This window comes from Chelonia mydas, chromosome 14 (assembly GCF_015237465.2).
Source record: "Chelonia mydas isolate rCheMyd1 chromosome 14, rCheMyd1.pri.v2, whole genome shotgun sequence".
Lineage (NCBI taxonomy): Eukaryota > Metazoa > Chordata > Testudines > Cheloniidae > Chelonia > Chelonia mydas.
Genome location: NC_051254.2, coordinates 28,510,230 through 28,518,005, shown reverse-complemented (window position 1 = coordinate 28,518,005; position 7,776 = coordinate 28,510,230). Strand labels below are relative to the sequence as shown.

At 48.3% G+C, this 7,776-nt stretch overlaps 1 protein-coding gene across 1 annotated transcript in view; it reads right to left on the bottom strand.

Annotated features, from left to right (window-relative positions):
* LOC102940697 (zinc finger protein 271) overlaps positions 1–7,776 on the bottom strand; it is a 342,407-nt gene that overhangs the window by 233,484 nt on the left and 101,147 nt on the right. The gene's annotated exons all lie outside the window — the stretch shown is intronic.

Below are 7,776 nucleotides of genomic sequence, written 5' to 3'. Positions count from 1 at the left end.
CCACTCTCAGCCCAACCACAGCTGCCCAGCAATACACACAGACGCCCCACTTCTTAGCACTCCAACACACACACATCTCCTCCGTCTCCACTGCCCAGTGTCCTTCCCCACAGCCCCCCCACCACAACTACACAGTGCCCCCCAACAGACCCTCACTGCCAAGCACCCCAAATCACACAAACCTCCCCCACTCCCCAGCACTTCCCACCCCTTCACATCCCAGCATCCCCTTCACGACCCATTTCCCCAAGCCCTGCCCCCAGACCCTGCGGAGCCACTGCAGAGCAGGGATCCCCCTCCCAGCACAGTGCTAGGGGGCAGGACAGCTGAAGCTCGGGAGCACAAAGCGGTCCTGTCCCCCGGGGCCCTGCCCAGCCCTACCCGCCTGGCATTGGTGCTGCCCGTGGCGGAGGAGGCGTTTCCTTGCATGGGCAGAATGGGGGGACAGCCACCAACTTCCCCAGGCCACCACTTCTGCAGAGCGGCAGGGAGTGGCAGGCCCTGGGGAACCCGAAGCGGACGGTCACCAGGCTGGAGTGGCAGTGGCTGAGGGTTCCTCTCCACCCTCGTCTCCGCTGGTGGCTGCCTGCCAATGATGGGGGCAGAGAGGAGCCCTCAGCCAGCTGCCAGCTGAGGGGAGCAAGCAGTGGACAGGGGGAAGGGGTCATGGGGTGGGGAGGAGCCAGGGGGTGGAGAGAAGCCCTGGGCCAGGCAGCCGAGTGGGGCGAACAGTGGCGGGGAGGAGCCGGGGGGTGTAGAGGAGCCAGCTGCTCTGGGCGCAGCACAAGTGAGCGGGCCAGGTCGGGGCCCCTTTTGAGTGTGGACCCGACGCCAAGGCGCCACTTGTGCCATTGTAAATCCAGTACTGCTCAGGGGTGAGGTGCTGCCAGAGGGTGGCAGAGGGCAAAACCCTGGAACAGGGAGCTGCAGAGGGGGTAACAGTTACCTCAATGGGTTAAGCCACCTGCTGTGTTTGCAAAAATAGGGTGGAGGGCAGGGGGGCTTTTTTATTTCTCCTCTCCCAGGATGGTATGTCTCAGCACGGGCTTCGCAGGGCTGGATTCTTAAAGGAACATAAATCCCAATACCTAGACATAGCAGCTCATGCAAGTGTTCTCAAACTTTATTGCACTGCGATCTCCCTTCTGACAATAAAGATGCTACATGACCCCTGGGAGGGGTCGGAGCCCAAGCCCTGCCACCCCAAGAGGGAGAAAAGGGGGCTGCAGCCCAAGCCCCACAGCCCAGGGTGGAGCTCGGGCTTCAGATTCAGCCCTGGGTCCCAGAAAGTCTAATGCTGGGTCTGGCGACCCCATTAAAATGGGGTGACAACTCACTTTGGGGTCCTGATCCACAGGTTGAGAACCACTCTGATATAACCTACTGATGTGCCATAGAAGACTTGATTCAGTGAAATATTTTACCTACACCCCCAAAAACTCTGTGTCACACATTTTGAGTATTTAAAAGAATCCCTTATCAATTTGTATGTCTACATAAAGTCTCCTAGCAGTTCACAAATTGGTCTTATCTGCTGCTGTGATTCCCTGAATTGCTTTGCTTCCTTGCAATCCATTTTAAATATGTTTTGTTTTTCAAATGTTATTTTTGTCACTCTTATTACTCTTAGCACTTCATCATTTATCTTTGTTATAATTGTGCAGATGCAGGTCATTGTGCTATTTAACTTATCTTTTAATAGCAAATACTCACTGAAAATATTTATAAGTAAATAATTGCTAGTAGTTTTAGCAATGACATCTTTGTTTCTAGTATAGCACTTGCTATGTTTTTTACTGTGATTTTTCATTTGGAATTTTTAACTTTTTTAAGTTTTTCCTCTTATTTGTATAGCACAAGTTTATTCTGTTGGATCGTGTAACTCCCAGTCAGACTGATTACCTGGCCTGGTGTCAAAACTTTCTTTTCATTTAATCCACCAGTGAGGATTGCCAGCTGTTATTTTGCCTCTCAGTCCAACCCTTAGAGCTTTTTCACATGTCATTACTTAAGTGTAGAACTTGATTCTCAAATAGTGAATAAGAGCAGCATATGATCTCATATTAAATCCTTCTGAAAGGCAAAAACTTACTGTAATTTTTGCTGAACTAAGAATGGCCATATTGGGACAGACAATGGTCCATCTAGCCCAGTATCCTGTCTTCCGACAATGGCCAATATCAGATGCTTCAGAGAGAATGAACGCAAAAGGCAATCATGGAGTGATCTATCCCCTGTCATCCACTCCCAGTATCTGGCAGTCAGAGGTTTAGGGACATCAGGATCATGGGGTTTCATCCCTGATTCTATTGGCTAATAGCCATTGATGGACCTATCCTGAGAAATGTATCTAGTTCTTTTTTAAACCCAGTTATAGTTTTGGCCTTCACAACATAATGAACACACCTCTACAACCCCAAGATACCTTGACAACCACAAGCGTTCAAAATCATGAGTTATACATAAGGCTACATTTTAGTCACAGGTATTTTTAGTAAAAGTCATGGACAGGTCACAGGCAGTAAACAAAAATTCATGGCCCGTGGCCTGTCCATGACTTGTACTTTATACCCTGACTAAATCGGGGGAGCGGGGGGACAGCCCGGGGGTGCTCTGGGAGGAATAGCCTGGGGGGCACCATGGGTGCTGTGGGGGGAGTAGCCCGGGACACCCGCTGGTACTGTGGGAGGGGCGGGTGGGCGGCCTGTAACCCCTGCTAGTGCAGGGAGGGGGGGCTGACAGGCTCCCTACTTGGCTCCATGAGGCTCCCTGGAAGCACTGACATGTCCCTCCCTCAGCTCCTAGGTGGAGGTGTGGCCAGGCAGCTCTGCACGCTACCTCTGCCCCGAGCACCAGCTTCGCAGCTCCCATTGGCTGGGAACTATGGCCAGTGGGAGCTGCGGGGTCAGTGCCTGCGGGCAGAGCAGTGCACAGAGCCATCTGACTGCGCCTCTGCCTAGGAACTGAGGGAGGCATATGACGCTTCCATGAAGCTCCCTGAGGTAAGTGCCACCCAGAGCCCTCACCCCCTCCTGTGCTAAGTTTCCTCTAAGCTGCGCAGCTGCACAGCTGGCTATCAAGGGCTGTGGAGGCGGGGAGGAGCACCTCTCCCCTAGCTGAGCCCATCCACACTCCACCAGAGCTGCCGCAGCCGTGGAAAGGTGCCTCTTCCCTGGCCCAACCCCGAGCTGCTGTGGAGAGAGAGGGCTGCAGGGAGTACTCTCTCCCTGCCACAGTCCTGGGGTAGCCTGCACCCCAAACCCTTCATCCCTGGTGCCACCCCAGAACCCACACCCCCAGCCGGAGCCCTCACACCCCAACCCTCTACCACAGCCTTGAGCCCTCTCCTGCACCCCGAACCCCTCATCCCTGGCCCCACCCCAGGGGCCTGCACCTCCAGCTGGAGCCCTCACCCCCATGCACCCCAACCCTCTGCCCCAGCCCTGAGCCCCTTCTACACTCCAAACCTCTCAGCCCCACCCCTGTCACATATCACTTCCATATTGATGCACATAACAAAATTCATTCTGCACATGGTTGTAAAAAATTAAAGGGAACACTGCTCCCGTGTCCCTACCCCCAGTCCTTAGCCCCCTGCCACACCCAAACTCCTGCTCCTGCTGGGGTAGGGGAGTGCAAAATAGCACGTACTTGTACTCACCGTACTTAATAATGGACATTGAGTGAACTTGTGCAATTTGAGCATGGCTAACTACATCATTGAACATGGGCCCAAACCACTAACATCTTCTCTCTCATGCTAAATGCTATTAGCAAAACAGGCCATAGCAAATCAAATGATATATAGTGTACAACTTTGATACAATAATATGAAACCAAGTGTGTGTGTATATATAAACATTAAGTTGTTGCATTAAATAGAAAAAGAAAGGATTACTAAACATCTGCAGTAACTATAAGAAAAAGCGAAACCCACTTATACAGTCAGCTACTGTACTCCCTACAAATTTCAGATCCTTCATCTACTGAGAAACTGGAAAATCCACAATGGGATTCTGGAAAACAAAAACTGTGAAACACAAGAGACAAATAAATAGGCACAACTGTGAGCCACTCATCCTAAAGGTATTCAATACCAAATTTTCCTGATTATTTATTAATGATGTGTAATTATGATGTGTTTCTAATTAGATGTGTTATTAGTTTGCAGAAATCAATTTACAGCATAAAGACATCGGGACTTTAGAAACCACACAAAAGGCTCTAACTACTTATAGAAGAAAAATTGCAATGCTTTTAATAAAAGAGTCAGGTAATAACTTTGTTACATATACCTAGTGCACCAATCATATATGGGAAGATAACAGGAAGAGTGGAATAATGTCACATCACAAGCAATTATCTTAATACACCTACAGTGGGGTATATCAAGTTTGGTTCTGTAATGGTGACTCTGTATGAATAATTTCTTTAAGTAGTGAAAAATGTGGAAAGGGTGAACGGTTGATATTGGTAGAGCAATGAAATCTAATTAGATATCGTTATATCCACCAGTAGTAAACAAAAAGTTTGAGAAACATAGACTAGGGTACCAAATATAATTTAAAGTATGACCCCCCAAAAGACATAAATATTTGCAAACCAGTAACTTAATTGATATAATTGACATTAATGACTAAATCAATATGTCTATTTAGAGTTTTGGTCATAACATAATCATCATTTGAGTAAATTATATTGATTTTTCAGAGAGCATAGAGGAGTACTGCATGTACTGCAACCTTGTCACTTGTGAAAAAGAAAATGAAGATTGCATGATAATAAGAAACACTAAATTGTATTAGAAATACATACCATGTGTTGGAGCAGACAAGTAAGCAGAATATGATGGTTTATAGTACAAGAACAAAAGTCATGACCCAAGATCTAGCCAGTTGCATATAGACTCAATGGAATAATCTGTCCAAGGATTAGGATTCTTGTAATAATTCCACTTTAATAAATATTTCCACTGCTGCTGCTAGTCATATCTTGACTAATGATTATATGTGCAAGGAATATTATTTTATAAATTTTATGAGTTAATTGAAATTATATTTAGCATTATTAGTTCTGTGATTTTCATTTTTTCATCTATTACTTATCAAAGGTCCAGTGTGACTCTTGTAAGAGGTGGGCACATGTGCCTTCCTTTCCAGAGGGAACCAATGAGGAAAGCCTGTCTGATTAGAAGAAATGGTACAGCTGCACAAAGTGTATATAGTTCATAACACCTTTTTCCACCGGAAACTGAGCTCGGCCCACAAGCACCCTTAATCCATTATTCTGGCCCAAACAGAAACAACAAAAACAATGGCTAATCAAAGACCTTCCCTTGGTGTTCTTAGCATTGCCAGAACAAACCCACCTAGCCTACCGTCATGTGGATACAAAGCCAAGGAAAAAGGTCCCTGAGAATCTACAACCGCTGTGGTGGAAGTTGTGGGAAATTGTCTGCCACACACTACTGGCTGTGTTGAATCCCAGGGTCGCTGGGGAATCCCCTAGTGCAGACTTTCTTTAATTGGGGGTCCCAACCCAAAATGGGTTGCAAGGCTAGTGTAGGGGGGTTGCAAGTAGGGTTACCATACATCTGGGTTTATCTCTTTTTGGTCCTTTGATCTCCCTCCAGGCAGATTTTGGCAATATGAAAAAATGTCTGTCGTTTTTCCTTGCCTTCAAAGCTGGCAGCAGGAGAGCAGCAGCCACTGGCCGGGAACCCGTCTCGTAAGGCAGCATCACTGCCAGTGCTAGTGCAGAAGGAAGGATGGCATAGTAAGCTATTGCCACCCTTCCTTCTGCGCTGCTGCTGGCAGCGACACTGCCTTCCGAGCTGGATGGCCAGAGAGCGGAAGCCACTGGACAGGCACCCAGCTTGGAAGTGAGCAGTGCTGCCAGCAGCAGCCCCGCAGGCAGCGTGGCAGGGTATGGTATTGTCACCCTTCCTTTGGCGCAGCTGCCGGCAGCAATGCTGCCTTCTCAGGTGCGTGGCTGCATGGGAGTGCTGGAAGTGGCCCAGTGAAGCCAAATATAGTTCAGCTGTGTGGCTGACTGACAGTCGGCCAGCGTGTTGCGGCTGGATTCCCCGCTGACCCAGTGGTGGACCACTCCGCCACTGTTAGGGTCCTGGGCTGGGACCTGGTGGAGTCGGGCCTGTGTTTTTTGGTGGTCCACCAGAGCCAGGACCCCTGACTGCTTCTCTGCCCTGCCCTGCCTGAGGGTCTGGGCTTATAGACTTTGCTGCTCTGTCCTGACCACAGGCCAGAACCACATGTTTGGTGCCCCACCCTGCCTGAAGATCTGGGCTTATAGACTTTGCTGCTCTGTCCTGACCTAAATGCCCTCTAAACAGCATGGCCACCACCCATCAGTCTATCAAGTGCTGTGCACTTCAGATGCCCTTCCCCCCACTGCCATGCTGCTCCTGCCCTCTACCTTGGGTTAGAGCCCCTGGCCAGATGCTCCTGGGAGCCTCCTGCTTGCTGTGCATTATGTGTGTGTGGGGCGGGGGGAGGGGAGAAAGCTGATGTCAAGGTGTCCCCCTCCTGCCGTCCCCCACCCATATACCCCATCTCCACACAGCGAGGGTGGGGGGACACGACAGGGCTCAGGAGTGGGACAGAGGGAGGGAGATTGCTGCGGGGGGGTGGGGCTGCTGCTGTATCTGAACAAGCAGGGCAGCACACTTAAAGGGGCAGTGTGTGTGTGTGTGTCTCTCTCTTATACACACACACTGTTTGTCTCTCTCTTTCACACACATAAACACACCACTCTGTGTGTGTGTCTCTCTCTTTCTCTCCCTTGCTCTCTCTCTCTCTCACACACACACACACCATTGTATGTGTCTCTCTCACATACACACACCACACTGTGTGTGTGTCTCTCTCTCACACTCATCTCAACACACTTGTATTGTTGTTATTGTTACTTCTTGATAATTCCTGCAATGCACATCTATTCTCTGTAATTTCATTCTTTCAAAGTGCTATTATTTTAGTTTCTGGGTCAGTCTATGCATTTCATAATTTTTATTTCTCTCTTGTGCTTAAATTTAATTCTTTGACTAGTGAGTTCTAAAATACCTAACCTGCCTTGGCTGGAATAATTATCCCGATGGTAACTTTTAAAAAATATATTTTATATCTAGGTTTTTTGTTTCTACTGGTGGAGCACATCCACACATACCTTAGTGCACATAACAAAATTCATTCTGCACGTGGATAGAAAAAATTAGAGGGAACATTGGTCCTGACTAGAGGCCAGAGCCTCCTGACTGTTTGGTGCCCCACCCTGCCTGAGGGACTGGGCTCCGAGGTTACTGACTGTTCTACCCTGCCAAGTGGCGGAGGCCCCAGTGCTAATTCCCCACTGAACTATGTCCCTCCAGAGGCCTTGTAGGGAAGGGGCATCTTCCTGTGCAGTGAGAGAGAGAGAGAGTGTGTGTGTGTGTGCACACGTGTGCGCAGATAGATCTAACGAAGAGTCATCAGTGAGTGAGGGTGTTTCCAATGGAATCCTGCAGGGATTGGTTCTTGGCCCAATGCTATTCAATATTTTTCAATATTCAGTGACTTGGAAGAAAGTATAAAATAATTACTGACAAAGTTTGCAGATGACAGTGGGGTGGTAAATAATGATGAGAACAGATCACAGATGTGACATGATCTGATTCGCTTGGCAAACTAGGCACAATCAAAACACATCTTTTAAAGCAACCAAATGCATAGACACATACCTCTGTGTAATACTCATGAGAAATCAATTTGGCTTATAAAT